We start from the raw sequence: 15822 nt of genomic DNA, 5'->3' as shown, positions 1-15822 counted from the left end.
CGCCTCTAAATAGCTCTTTCGTGAGACGGACTCTAATAATTAACAATTCAAAGATTGCTCATATTTGTCATGAACGTAGGAAAAGCCAAATGAGCGCAGAGTTGCCAACTCTTCATCAGTAAATCAAAAGAGTGTAATCCAGTCTCTGGCCTTTGTTGTGGTCAGTCTCATCCCTGTCAGCTCAGCAGGGATAAGTGACTTCCTGGCTAAAATTAGGAGTCCTTGAAGTGTAGAAGTGCTCATTAAATGGCTGCTGCGGTGTGTTACTGCCCTGTTTTGTGGTTGTTCCCTCCACAGGACTTAAATAACCTGCAGCCAGTGGGGTGCTGTTTCTCACTGGCTTATTGGCTAATAGGTGTGAATGAATGTGGGGATAAACGGTGGGTCGTGTTGTTGTTATCCGCTGCTATCTGTCGTCAACCGTACCTCTAAATATAGTGAGTTTAAATTGATGCAAAAACAAAACAAAACATGGGCGCTAACAGTACTGTGGGTGTGTGAAAACGTGCAGTGAGTAGTTGTACAAGTGTGTGCAAGAAGCATACCATATGTCTGTGCTCACTGCTGGTTTCCTAGTATAAAAAAAAAGAAAAGAAATATTGTGCATGCATGTGCAAGTTGCGCGCGCATGTGTGTGTGTCTAGATGCGTGTGTGTGTGTGTGTGTGTGTGGGTGGTGGTCTCCTCGGCCATCTGGTGCCCGGCTACCTGCCGTTGCTGCAGCTCGACTGAAGCTCGGAGACCAAAAGGATGAGCGGTGGCGGGATGTAGCAGCAGTGCTGCTGGCGCTGCGGGGGTGAAGAGAGACGCTGCACTAAATAACCACCAGGCGGGCCTTTTGCCTTGGCCCGGGCCGGTCTGGACCCGCCGCCGGTTCACTTCCAGCTGAGGCCGGACCACCAGTGTGACAGATGGCTGGTGAGAGCCGGTGACATCAGCTCGGATATTGTTCAAGACCAACTTTCCGGACTGCTGCAGTCGTCTCTGATGTGAAATGGATTTTGAAGATGGGCGAGGAGTTCTGTGTTGGTGAGACAACAGAACGAGAAGCTCTCGCCACAAGAGAGCAGCTGTGATGGTTATAGTGAGGTTGTTCCCTTGTTTAGAGTCACAGTCTTTACTTACTGTCGACTAACTCATGCTTGATTTCTAAATAAAGAAAAAGGACTCTTCTTTAATGTTCTTATTATTTTTCATCCATACCCAAAGTTCAACTTATTACTGTTAGATGTCATTTAGCTGACAATTTTTTCTAAAGCGACTTACATTCTTGCTCAATACACTGTAGACACAGCAACAGGGAGCAATTAGGGGTTAAGTGTCTTGCTCAAGGACACAACGACATGGACTAGCGGAGCCGGGACTCGAATCACCGACCCTCTGATTGAACGGCGGGCATGCGAACCACTGAGCCACAGTCGCCCATCGACTTGGTTGATCCTAAAGACTCCCGGTTGACTCAATGAGGAGATAGTTGTGTCACTGCCACGCCAAATGCAGTGACACAAAAGAAACTGTTTGTTTCCCATTTCAGTCAAATTGTACTCCTTTAAATTTATTTTGCAAGCTGATTTTCTTTCTGCCCTAAAATGGAAAAATACACCAAAGAATACCTGGCAGCATGCATTGCATCCTAACTGTCAATCCTGGTGTATATAACTCATACCACGTTCAACCGTCTACAACACGCCAAAACACCAGTGAGGACGATGGAAAGCAGATGACCTCTAGTTAAACTGAGCATCTCTCTTGTTTCAGCTCAGCACTGAAGTCATTTGTCTCTCTCCCCCTCCATCTCCCTTTTCCAAATCCCTGCATCTCTTCTAATCCGTCATGTTTTGGCTTCTTCGACTGCACTCCGTATATCCCGGTCTATTTCTCGCTCCGTCTCGCTGGTGCTTTCTCGGGGTTTATTGCTGCCTTTTGGAGCCGTGAGGGAACCATCATCATTGCCAGACGGTATGGCTTCTGTGTGTAAATATCAAGCCGCACTCGTTCCCCCTTGTTTTCCCGGAGACCATCAGCACAGCATAAACACTGAGGTGCCGTCTACGGGAAACACACTGAGGCAGCTCATCATCATAAAACACACACACACACACACGCGCGTCAATTCAGACACACACACACACTCACACCTGCATCGGCGCCTTTTTCGATACAGGTCGCAGCGACATTATTCCAGTCTTTAGTTTGTTCTCATGCATAGTTATGCAGTCCTGAAGTGTTGATTCAACTGAACGTATGTCCTCTGCAGCCATGTTGACATGTCCTGGCATTTCTCAGCGGCGAAAAGTGTGTGTGTGTGTGTGTGTGTGTGTGTGCAGTGTGATTGCATTCATACCAACCGGCGTTCAATGAAGACACACACTCATGCATACTCTAGTGAACTTTTCCAGGGCTGCACTTTTCCGTCTTAGCCTTGTTTTTTTTTTGTGTAGAAATTCACGCATACATACATACAAACACACGCAAGCTGTACAGAATGTACAAGCACACAAAGAGGCACACGCACACTCCGGGAACAGATGGCGGCACAAACATTGCCTTCAATAATACTTAGCATCATAAACAGTTAAATATGTATCCTTTAATGTGCTGAAAGGCTGACTCCAAGTCGCATTTCACCACATGTGACTTGCAATATTGAAGACGTTCTGCTCGCGTCTTCCTGAGACGGTGCTGCATAAAGACTTGACGCCGCTGTCCTTCCAAATTCACGTTCAAGGTCAACAGGTACCAGCAGCTGCACAGCTGAAGCTGAGTGAGCTCAGGACCATGAAACGTTCAGTCTGAAACACACACACACACACACACACACACACACACACACACACACACACACACACCAACACATGCTTGATAAAAGTGTCTTAACAGAAGTCACATGTATAGTTGGTTTTGCAGCAGTTATATCTGCAGCTGCAAATAAATACTTGGGTGTGATGACACCTTGTAAAATCCACACCGGTTCTTGTTTTCTTTGCACATGAATCGAGATAAAAAAAAAGTATGGGAAAAGCTGGGAGAGTGTAGGTGTGTGTATCATAGTGTGACCTCGTCACACTGGAGTTGCAATGATAAATATCGTAAGGTAATAATACTTATGTTGTATTATCACAAAGACTGCTATTATACATGTATTCCCCATGCCATTATCAGTTGAATTATTCAACATATCAGTCACCATGGTTACATGACAGTACTCTTTACATGTATGACTGAGAGGTGTTTTGGTCATTAGCAGATGCTGGCATATAATGTTGAGTTTAATTATTCTGCTGTAGCCATTAAATGTGTATATTAATTAATAGTTACCTCTCTATAGGATGATCAGGGGCGGAGTCCGCTGATCCAGTGAATGCGAGGAGAGAGAGTCTGCTTTTATTTAAGCAATAATGTACGAGAGGCAGCACTGTATCATCAATAATGTACTGTTCAACTTGAACAGTTGACCACACGGTCAGCGCCATCTCAGAAACGGCCAACAGTTTTGAAAATGTTGATTTTTATAAATGTGGTAAGACAAGTTAACATTAAGCATTGATGTGTTTCATTACAGTCAAATCATTTAGTTATAAAAAAAAAAAAAAGACAAGTTTCAGTTTGCAGTTACTTTTTAAAGTTCGGCGGTTTTGAAAAGAGAAATCCTGTCCAGGAGAGATAAGTATAAAGGATTTAAGGCTAATGACCGGCCATTTGTGCTAGAAAAGTGAGGAGAAAGACTGAGCTGTGTGTCCATGTTGCTTTTGTTTTGGAGCTATGGTGGCTTGGTGAGCTGCATTAAGCAGGACACACATATGGCCAGACATATGGTTAACAGTGTGGAAATGTGTCCTCTGACTTTGAAGCAAACTAAAAGGTGACACTTTCGATAATTATTGGTCACATTAAGTTCAAAGTGTAAATGAACTTCGACTGCCCTTTTATTTTCACCCCCTGGTATTTTGACCTGTGCTGAACAAAGTCGAGGTATTTTCATGTGTCTCTTCCGCAGAGGGGATGAGGGAAACTGTTTCTCTGTGTGAGCCGCCGTCTCCGTTACATTTCACGTTCCCCTCTCCTCCTCCGAGTGCATTAGCTCATCCTGCCTTGTTATTGAAGTGTTACAGAATCTTCTACCACGGAAAGCAGATATGACATACCAATTGCCTGACATATCAATTATCTACCGGACTATCGCATCTCTAATTTGACACGTTAACTGCCTGAATGTCTGCTCGTGTTTGCCCCGCTGCACTATTTTGGTCCCTGTGAACTATTTTGATCGGTTGTACAGTAAGTGGGAGCTCAAGCCGTTTCCCCACCTCGTCTTGTCTGATCGCTAGATACGTTTATTTTAGGTGCTGCTGGGAAGCTTCACATGCATTATTTATCCAGACTGTTTGTGCAATGCATAGAAATTGCAGTTTACCGTACGTTTGTGTGGATGTGTGTTTAAATTTAGAGCATCGTTCTGCCTCTCTACAAAGGTTTAAACTTTACACTATTAATCAGATATGTTGAAGAATTTGTCTTTCCTTTTTGGGCTTATAGAAGTCATTGTCACAGACCTTAATGCAACCTTAAAACATAGCTGGTTTCAAGTAAAGAGTAGAGAGTGAACACATCTACAAACCGATGAGCCATGTTTATTATTCTGTAAAACATAAATTGGATTTAAATGTGCTAAAGTCAGAGGCCGCAGAGCTAGCAGTTTCTGCTTAGCTAGCAGTTACTGCTTAGCTAGCATTTACTGCTTCATATTGTGATTTCCTCTCCATATAATTTAGCAACTGTGTTATTATATACTGTATGAGTACAACAAACAAATATAACTAAGAGGATATGAGCATCAATATTCGCTTTTTAACAACAGGAAAAAGTTAAACTTGGTTAAATACGCTTTAGCTAAGGCTATCACACCAGCTAATTGTGACTAGCTGTAATTAGTTTCTATATGCTGTCCCCACACACAATGACACGCTTATTTGAACAAATATCATTTCAGCATTTCAGCTTCTTGGATGGTGTACTTTGCCGAATGTTACACATACTGTATAAAAGCAGTACATCAAAGCAACAATGCTTAATGCGTTTATGCTCTTTAACACAAGCTCAACCAAGCTTAAATGCAGCTGTATAAAATGTGTGGATGAGTCTTATTTAACACACATAACTTCATGCTGTGACTTAAAGCATGACTGGGGCTGGAGGGAGTTTAGTCGATAGGATACACACTGCTCTATATTATGTATGCAGACCATTGTTTCCTCCCCGTAGCTGAGGGATGATGGAGATGTGTGAGGCAGAGCTTCTATTTTGGGGCCTTTGAGTCGGCCTCACACTTTGCTTTGCCTTTCTCGTTCCCTCCGCACCTCAACTGGCAATCGTGCCATTCGCAATGTGCCCATTCCCCAGTGTCCCCTGAAGCACCTCCAGATGTATTCAGCTCCCATTTGTCATTCCTGGGAATGTGGTGGCGTCAGCAGTTATGTCCCAACCTCCACTGATGGCACAACACCACCACTACGAGGAGTTTCAGCCCTGCCTGAGGTCACCCTACTCCCTTATTACAGTTTTATACCTTCAGCGTGATGGATAATGATGAGGTTGTTGCCCTATTTAGCCCGCTGTGGCAACCGCACTCACGCGTCAACTGCTCATTCAGTTGCATTTCATTTATGTGCGGGCTCACTTCTCATAGATCTGTTAGCTTCAGTCGCACACTCAGAGCCAGAGCTGAAATCGATGCACAATTTTCCCTTTTCAACTAATAACTTGTTTTTTTATAACTAATAATTAGTGCATGCAAACATTATAACTGAGAAAGAGTCAAATAGCAATTGCCTTATTCACAACAAACACTTTTGCTTGTGAGAGTTAACAACGGCACTTCTTTTGTGTACCAGTAAGCCAACATTTTCAGCAACATTTCTGTAATATGAATACTCTAATTTTCAATATGTGACAAAGCACGTGTCAAATGCCTTTCACCAAAATATCTTACTTTCCAGCAGCAGTGGTGTAACAATAATAGCATGATATTTCACACATTTCCAGGTGTCGTTATGGTGCATTTTAGTGCTGCTTTCCACGCCACGTCTTTTTACACCATGTGGTTATCTTACTGTTGTGATTATGTTCAGGCAGAAAAACAACGTGTTGGCCACATTTAGGTTCAAGCACTTAGTTAGGATCAGGAAAAACAATATGGTCTGCCTTAAAATAACAACAAATATGTATTGAACGTAATAGGATAAAAAACCTTTGTCACCATAATGTCACGAGAATAATGTTTTCTTAATGGGACTCTTGAATACGGGTCTCCTGGTTGACAATATATTTCTTTATTTGACACATGCCTCCCATTCTACCAGCATAAGCGATGTGTTTCACATGTTATATTGAATGAATGAAAAAATGAAAAGTACTTTATTAATCTCCAAGGAGAAATTTTTTGTCGTACTAGCAGCATCCCAATGCCATAAACTAAGTTAAACACACAGATGATAAAATAAAATAAATAATAACAGGAACAGCGGGTAACAGATGTATGCATAAGTAAGAAATAAGCATAAACATATATATACACATACATGCAAGCAAGCGGAATGGATACATATATATATATATATACATACACCCGCACACATATACATACACACATACATACATATCTACATATGCACATATACACACATACATACATATACACATACATATACACAAACATATACATATACATATATACATACATACACATACCTACACATACACACCCACCCGTGGCCCACGCACATACATGTACACATATATACATACATATCCATATACATACACACGCATACACACATACATACATACACATACATACATATGCATGCATGCATGCATGCATACATACATACATACATACATACACACATGTACACATACATATACACATACACATGTGCAAAACATACACAACAAGCAAAACACAGCAGTGTATTCGGAGGATAAATTAGTGTATTCAGTGTATTCAGAGGTTTGATTTAAATTAAATGTAAACTGAAATGTACAAAAAGTGCAAAATGCAAAATATATGTATGCAGCATACAAACATATATACATCAGTATATCTATATACATGTACAGTGTACAGTGTGACTTAGTCCACGGATCTGGACTCAAGGGATTTATTGTGTAGCCTTATGGCCGAGGGTAGGAATGCCTTCCTGTAGCGGTCCTTGTGGCAGCGGAGCGTGATGAGTCTTTTTGAAAAAGTGCTCCGCTGACCCTGCAGGAGCTGGTGGAGAGGGTGGTCCGAGTTGTCTAATATGGACAATAGTTTCTTTAGTGTCCTCCTCTCCACCAGCTGTTCCAAATGCTCCTGCTTGCAGCCGATGATGGAGCCGGCTTTCTTAACCAGCTTGTTAAGTCTGTTGGTGTCACCGGCTCCAATGCTGCTCCCCCAGCAGACAATGGCGAAGTACAAGACGCTGGCCACAACCGACTGATAGAACAACTCCAGCATCTTGCTGCACACGTTGAAGGATCGAAGCTTCCTGAGGAAAAAGAGTCGACTCATCCCCTTCTTGTACACAGCGTTGATGTTGGCCTTCCAGTTCAGTCGGCTGTCGATGGCGACACCCAGGTACTTGTACTCCTCCACCATGTCCACGTCCTCTCCCAGGACGCTCAGAGGTCTCGGAGCTGTTGTCTTCCTCCTGAAGTCCACCACCATCTCTCTGGTCTTGCTCACGTTCAGAAGCAGGTGATTCTCACCGGCCCACTCCACAAAGTCACTCACCACTGCTCTGTACTCCTCCTCCCGTCCATCCTTAATACACCCGACCACTGCAGAGTCATCAGAATACTTCTGCAGATGGCATGACCCTGTGTTGTACTGGAAGTCATTGGTGTACAGGGTGAACAGGAAGGGAGACAGAACAGTTCCCTGTGGGGCTCCAACATCACCGACCACCGTTTCAGACAGCACACGGCCCATTCTGACAAACTGTGGTCTGCCTGTGAGGTAGTCAGTGATCAGGAGATGGTGGACGAGTCTACCCCCACCCCCCGCAGCTTCTCACTCAGTAGCAATGGTTGAATGGTGTTAAATGCACTGGAGAAGTCAAAGAAAGTGACTCTCACAGAGACACCGGTTCCATCCAGGTGCGACTGAGCTCGTTGCAGCAGGTAGATGATGGCGTCATCCACTCCCACATGAGGCTGGTAAGCAAATTGCAGAGGGTCCAGCGACGATTTCACCTGCGGCCTGAGGTGGGCCAAGACCAGTCTCTCCAGCACCTTCATCACGTGGGAAGTGAGGGCAACTGGTCGGTAGTCCTTGAGGCCAGATGGCAACGACTTCTTTGGGACAGGGACCAGGCACGACGTCTTCCACAGCACCGGGACTTCCTCCTGCCTCAGGCTCAGGTTGAAGAGGTGCTGCAGGACACCAGACAGCTGGGTGGCGCAGGTCTTTAGGACCCTGGGGGTGATGCCATCAGGACCTTCCGCCTTGCCCTGTTTGAGTTTCCTCAGCTGTCTTCTCACCTGGTCAGTCGTCACAGAGAGAGGGGGGAGGGGAGGTGGAAGGGTGGAAGAGCCCATTGATGTTGAGGGCTCAGTGATTGTGCAGCTCAGCAGGGGGGGCATAGAGGGTGGTGTTTGGGGGGGGTGTTGGATGGGGGAGACGGAGACGGGCTGTGAACTAAACCTATTGAAGAAACAGTTCAGCTCGTTGGCCCTCTCCAGGGAGCCTCCTGGCTGTCTCCCTCCAACTTTGAAGCCGGTGATTTGCTTCATCCCAGTCCACACCTCCCTCGTGTTGTTATTCTGGAGTTTGGCCTCCAGCTTCCTCCTGTAGGAGTCCTTGCCCTCCCTGAGCTTCACCTGCAGGTCGCGCTGGACTCTCCTGAGCTCATCCCTGTCTCCAGACCTGAAAGCAGCTTTCTTCTTGTTAAGAAGAGCCTTCAGGTCCTTGGTGATCCAGGGCTTGTTGTTGGGAAAGCAGCGCACAGTTCGGGATGGGATGATGGTGTGTTCACAGAATTTAATGTATTCTGTGACACAGTCTGTCATGCTGTTGATGTCCTCCCCATGTGGTCCACATAGCACAGCCCAGTCCGTTAACTCGAAGCAGTCCTGGAGGGCGTCATCAGCCTCCGGAGACCACCTCCACACAGTCCTGGTGGTCACAGGCAGCCTCTTCACCAGAGGAACATACTTAGGAGTCAGCAGGACCAGGTCATGATCAGACCTGCCAAGGGGGGGAAGGGCAGTGGCGCTGTATGCATCCTTAGTATTTGCATACAGCAAGTCCAGAGTTTTATTGTTCCTTGTGGGGCAGTCTACATATTGTTGAAAAGTTGGCAGAACTTTGCCCAGGGTGGTGTGATTAAAGTCACCAGTAATAGTCAGGAAGGCACCAGGCTGATGATTCAGCAGTCCAGATACAGTGGACTGGATGGTGTTCTCTGCTTCTCCGGCGTCAGCTGATGGCGGCACATAGACGGCAACAATAATGGCGGACGTGAACTCCCTCGGCAGATAGTATGGCCGCATTCCCAAGGCCAACAGTTCAATGTTCGGGCTGCAGAAACGCTCCTTCACACACACATGGTCGGGATTGCACCACCTCTCATTCACGTACACTGCAATCCCGCCCCCTCTCTTCTTACCGCTCCGTGCAGCGTCTCTGTCCGCTCGAACCATCCTGAAGCCGGGCACAGACGCGCTATGGTCCGGAAAATCCGTGTGCAGCCATGTCTCCGTAAAACACAAGAGGCTGCACTCACGGAAGATCCTCTCAGTCCTCACCAGCGCGCCGAGCTCATCGGTCTTATTAGACAAGGACCTCACGTTCCCCGTAATTATTGCCGGTACCGGGGGTTTATATATCATATCATATCATAATATACCGGGGGTATATTATGATATAGGTGTGCATAAGCAACATGAGCTTGTGCTTAAATTCAAGTTTGTGATCAGCATATAGAGACAAATCATTTCTACCAGAAGACGTTGGGTTTTTTTTGGGGTGTAACTGATTCAATTCAGCTCACAAAACAAGGTGTGACTTGTATGAGAGGCTTTTTACATGATACAGAGTCCCACCAGCTGGTAAGAGAAGATGATGAGGCCTCATGATGAGCAGCTCATGGCTGGCCTCATTGGAAACATCTTTGGCTGCCCTGTTCTCATCTTCAGCGACAACATCCACCTACGGAAACACTGAGGCCCAGTGGCAGCATACGCCGATGACGATCTAATAAATTAAACTCAATTAATTACCATGTTTAGCATAATTCTGGAGTTTAACAAAAGGTCTTTGTGGTAGATGTATGCATCACAACAATTATTCATTTTGATGAGCAGGGATTATAAATGAGGCAATTAACGTGCTGTCAGATTGGAGGGGGAGAAAGCCGCGCTGCTCCTTCTTTGAATCCTATTTTATTTTTTATTTTTTGCATGTAAACTTCAGAGTTGAGTGCAGCGGTGGCGGCTGGTGTCAGGCTGTCAGACGGGGAGGGCCGCGGGTCAGCTGGGTGCTGCAGCGACCGGGACAGCAGTGGACAGTTGCCCCCATCAAAACGCAGAGCGGCTGAGTCGCGGCGTCCTTCTATCCTCTCAGGTTAACCCGATTTATCTCAACAAAAGACAAATACACACTGAGGATGTTAAGCCCTCCTTTCTACACATCACATGGGCACACACACAAACATGGACAAAACACACACACACACACACACACACACACACACACACACACACACTGGCTGCCAGCGAGTTAAGTCCCCAGGCGAGAGCTGGGGCTGCGGAGAGGGGGAACACATTAGCCTAATAAGGGCCATCTGGTGGCCATTCATTAACTTGACCATCCTTGAAGTCCCTGACCCAAAATGTCATTTTTCACTTTGCAGAGGAAACCGTTAGGTGACAAGATGAACTTGGGCCAAATTACCAAAGATGGAAAATGCGAACGAAACAGGAAGACAGAGAGTGAGAGAACCGAGACAGAGGTGGGGTGCGAGGAGCACTGGTGGTGGTGGTGATGGCAAAAATGACAGGGAGTGGGAGCCCCGAGTGAGGCCAGGAAGAGAAGTTAATTAGCTGATATTGTATACACTGGGGGGGGGCTGATCTGACGCATTAGTGGCAGTGAAATGGAAACACTCTTTTTCACCCCATTAGCTAAGTCCTAACATCATCATAAACACATATTCGACGATGGAGTCCAAACATTTGAGAAATGTATTACTTTTCCAATGAAAAAAAAGAAGAAAAACATTATTTTTACTTCATGGGAAGTCGGAAAAAAATAACACAATTATTTTTTGACACCTTAATAATAAAGAAAACACTCGTCATGTTGGACACAAATGCCCACCAGGACACAGACAGAGCTTTGTGGAAACGTAAGGTGGAAGGATTAACGAGAAGACACTGTGACAGATACCTGTGCCGTGTATCTCAGACCTCGACTGACACTCATTTACCATGATAAGTGATTCTTAAATGAGTGTACGCTCGCACACGCGAGCTGCGAGCCCCTTCTGCTACGGGGGTCTGCACGGGTTTAATCAAGCCGTCTGATTAGATGCGTGCACACAGAAGCACCTTTCTGTCCTACACCACAACACTCCACAAGGTCATATGCAAATGCGCCGGCGACTTCTCACCGGCTTCAATTCTTTCAAGTGGTAATGTGAGATATATATGTATTTTTTATAATCCTCGGTGCTAAGCGGTCATTGTTGTTGTTTTTTTTCTATTCTGCAGTTCCCAGAGGATGAATGTGTTTTTATCATAAACATCTATTGCTGTCGGTGGTCAAGGTTATTGAAAATTAATTGAACCATTTTTTTTTCTTTAGACGGCAAGTATTATAGTTTCATTATCAGGATAGCAATGCACATATTGGCTTGGAGCTGCTGGCAGCACTGTAGTGGTATGTTGTTGTGAGCTGGAGTTTCAGTCGATGCGTTGTGTCGGGTCTGACTTGTTCCTGCTGCTCCTCCTCAGGATCTGTCTGGGCCACGTGGTGTTTCTTCCCTTTCCTTTCTTCAGGTCAAACATACTTCTTCATACGGCTCCTCCCGGCTGCTCTTGAGACCCTCAAAGGGGCCGTGAACCCCAGTTTGCTTTGCACTGATACAAACACATCAGTTTTCATGCAAGCATATGCGATTTTGTACAATTTTATAAATTGAGTGGTTTCCTTTTGGGAATCTTGCGGCATGCTAGCTCGTAGCTCGCTGAGGCTGCCTTACCAGCTAAATGCTAAGCTCACAATGACAATGCTAACATGTAGCACATACAAAGCAAACTGCTTGTAGTGACCATGTATACAGTGATCAACAGCTTATGTGGATGAAAAGCTTGGGACCAACTGGATTAGCACCCTCAAATGTCCCCGGGCGCTGAAGCTAAGCTAGGGCTCTGTTGTGTCGTGTCTCACCCATCACAGCCCCGGCAGATGTCTTGAAGTGGGCAAATTGCATGCAACATAAGTAGGCAGCAATTCCAAAAGGTGCACAGCGGTTATTCAGTCTTTAAGTGTGTCTACTACTGGACACTCGAGCACTTCCAGCACTGACTTTTAGTGCGTAGGACGCCACACGGACAAAACCAGCAGAATTCAGTGTAATGAAAGTACCCGGATGGCGCACCGCAAACACTACTCTCCCTAAACGGGCGCCATCTTGGCTACGTAGCGGAAGAGGAGGAGCCCTTTCGCCAGCTTTTCATTTTATTTAGTTTTGCGGGTTTCGCGCGCAGAGCCAAGTGGTTAACATAAGTGTTCACTTTGATACGGCGCTGATCAGCACTACAGATGTCCGTGCAACGTATTGCAGTGTACTTCGTGAAGTGTTCGGTAATGGACACACTCTATGTCCCTCTTTTGCAAGACGTTGCTTAAGCTTGAAATGGGTGCAGCACAGTGTCCGCAGGATGGTCATCAGCAGCTTTCTGCCTTCCCGGAGAGACGTGTGGTGCTCAGAGGAGGCCCCGGGGACAAGCCCGGATATAGTAGAGACACGTTTGTTATTGCTGTAAAAATCATAGTTAAATTCTCTGATTCTAATATAGTAGTCCGTTTACATTGTTCATTTTCTTTTATATAAATAGGTTATGCTTAACAACATATGGATTGTGTTGTGTCTATTTTGAAACAGTCAATAATAAATAAATAATAAATCAGCAGATAGCGAAGCTGTCAATTGTATTACTTTATATTAATGTAAGACATACATTCTCTATTAAATGTTAATCTGCTTGAGAAACGAACACAACAAATGTAAATGAAAAGGACTTGACCCACAGACTCGTCATTATAAGGTGATTCCACTGTATAACAATGTCTGTGTTCATGTTTTAGTGTGCTGGCATGCGACAGCTGAGGCAGATGGGAATGTCATTAGTTTTTTAAAGTTTTGGACACATTTCACCTGGTGGGGATGCTGGATGGCATGGAGACAGCTAACTGTTTCCCTTTGAGTCAGTGAGATGCATCGCTGTGTGGTTCTGTCCATGAAGACAAACTCTGTTTACAGCTGCTTTAACTCCTGCATGACCAAAATGCCCGGAGGCGAGGCTGGCGACTTCATGCCGGCTTTGCTTTCTGCCATCACACTGTTGTTGTGCTGTACTGCTCTTGTGCTGTTTTTCCACTGTGCCAAAATGGACATGTAGTGTGACAGTGTTTAAAAAGTGTCGATGGGCCCTTCCTACATCCCTTTGAGCTTTGTTCTCCAATAACAGTTTAACCCTAGAAGACTGACAGTAAAAAGTCACATTATCACTGATGTCGGGTGTATTTCACCGATATAATGTACCTTTCTCATCAAAATATATCAAAATACAACAATACAAGGCAAATTGAAGTACAGTTTCTTTATTTTAGCTTATAGAACTTCTCATAAAACCAAAAACAGGTATTATGGGGGGATCCTGAAACAAGATATAAATCCTGGAGCTATGACCTTGTTCTTTGGTCTGGTCGTTCCTGAGACATGTGAGTCTTGTCCTATGAAGGAAAAGTCTCTTTTCAATGTAAAACCCATCCAGAATTGTTTCTCTCTCTATCACTAACGTCGAACACGTGCCTGTTGAAAGTCAGCTGTTGCATTCAGCTACAGTTTTCCACCAACACGACAGAACCAGTTTAATGGTTACTCATGTGGCCAGAACGGAGCTAGTACAGCACGTTTTGACTCTGCTTTAAAAGCAGGAAGTGATCACATTCATATACGATATATTTATATCTTTGTCACTGAAGTTGCAGCAAAACTAAAATATGTGCAGAAGACTTTAGAGCAAACATGGCATGCATAATTATTTCACTCACACACCTGTATTTTTGTCCTTGGGGATACGCGAAAGCAAAAAAAAAGGCTTTTTTTCTGCTCAGAGACAACTTAATGAAGGTCTTCCTCGGCAACAATCTAGGTTACCGACTGCATTCGCTCATCAGCACAAACCCGACAGAGGGGGGACTCAGCTGGTTGGGCAAGAGTTTCAGGAAACAAAAAAAAAAAACACTTGTCCTCTCATTATCTCTTTTCACTATGGGCTTCAAAGTTAAAAATAAAAAAAAATGTCACTCCGGTGTCAACACCTCCAGCACTGTGTCTCGAAGACAGGCTTCTTCTTAGAAACGTTTCAACATTGTTCATCTTCATGCATTGAACCATTCCACTCATACATCTTTTCCAGCATTGTCCTCTACATGACCAGACTGGCTGACGCAGGCCGGATGTGGTTTGCTCAAGGGTACTTTCATTCCAGTAAATGAGAAGCAAAGAGGGAGGCTTTCGATTACTTTCCCTGGTTGTTGCCGCGGCGCTGCCAACCCAACACATTGTGCTACCCAAACCCTGGAGGTTGCCCAGTGGTCAAGTTGCCAGACCGAAGGCCTTCTAGCCATATTTGTCTCTTTACCATCCAATGAACCCCTTTTGCTTGATCCTCCGCCAGAGCCTGTGCTGAGAAATTCCCGTCAGTCGGGCTGGACCGCCATACAGCTGATTACCCCGTCCTTATTAACGCCGCAGGGATGCTGGCCGTGGAGGAAACTGTATTCACAGCACACAGAGATGCTCTTTTGTTCGCCCAATAAAAGGCAAGGTACAGGAATGTCGGCTAATGATGGCACAGATGACCATCTTGGCCCTCATTTGTAGTTAGCAGGCAGCGTAAGGCGTCCTCCTCTCCCTCAGACCGTCACCCTTTCCCTCCCGTCTCCCACTACATGGTGTACCTGCAGGAACATCAAAGATTAGCCTGCCTGCTTTGAAGGTGAACAATGCCACAGCGATGCTAAATCTCTAACCTCCATCTCCTTCTCTTTAAAGTGAAAAGCAACTTCAAATGAATCATATCACGATCTGTCAAGTATATTCTTATTTTTTTTTCTCTCATGAAACAAAAGAACTGGAAGGATTATTCAGCTGGCATAACGGATGGAAAACTGGACATGTAAGTATTTGTTGTTTTGACGAGTAATCCTGATATGACAGCACCATTTGTGTGATCAGGCTGTGAGATCTAATCTGCCAAGTTTTCAAGCAGACATGTGACAGTTGTTTAAAATTATATTTCATGATTAAAGACGGCGGTTTTGTGTTGTTTAACAGTGCGAGATTTAAACCGGGGAAGCTCATGTTGTAGTCTAGAAGTATCTCTCATATTTGTATATGCTACTGAACGTAATCAGCCTCTCACCGTGTTTGCAAAAGAAACATTTAAATCATGCAAAATCTCTTAATTTCAGCCATCATTCCTTGTGTTACTTGTGTCTTGATACTGTGCCACGCTGCATTGAGGGTTTTGGGCCATACGGTAAAAT

Source organism: Clinocottus analis, unplaced genomic scaffold (assembly GCF_023055335.1).
Source record: "Clinocottus analis isolate CAN_PGR_092001 unplaced genomic scaffold, fCliAna1.0.p SCAF_18, whole genome shotgun sequence".
Lineage (NCBI taxonomy): Eukaryota > Metazoa > Chordata > Actinopteri > Perciformes > Cottidae > Clinocottus > Clinocottus analis.
The sequence above is the reverse complement of the archived record's forward strand: the minus strand, read 5'-3'. Positions refer to the sequence as shown.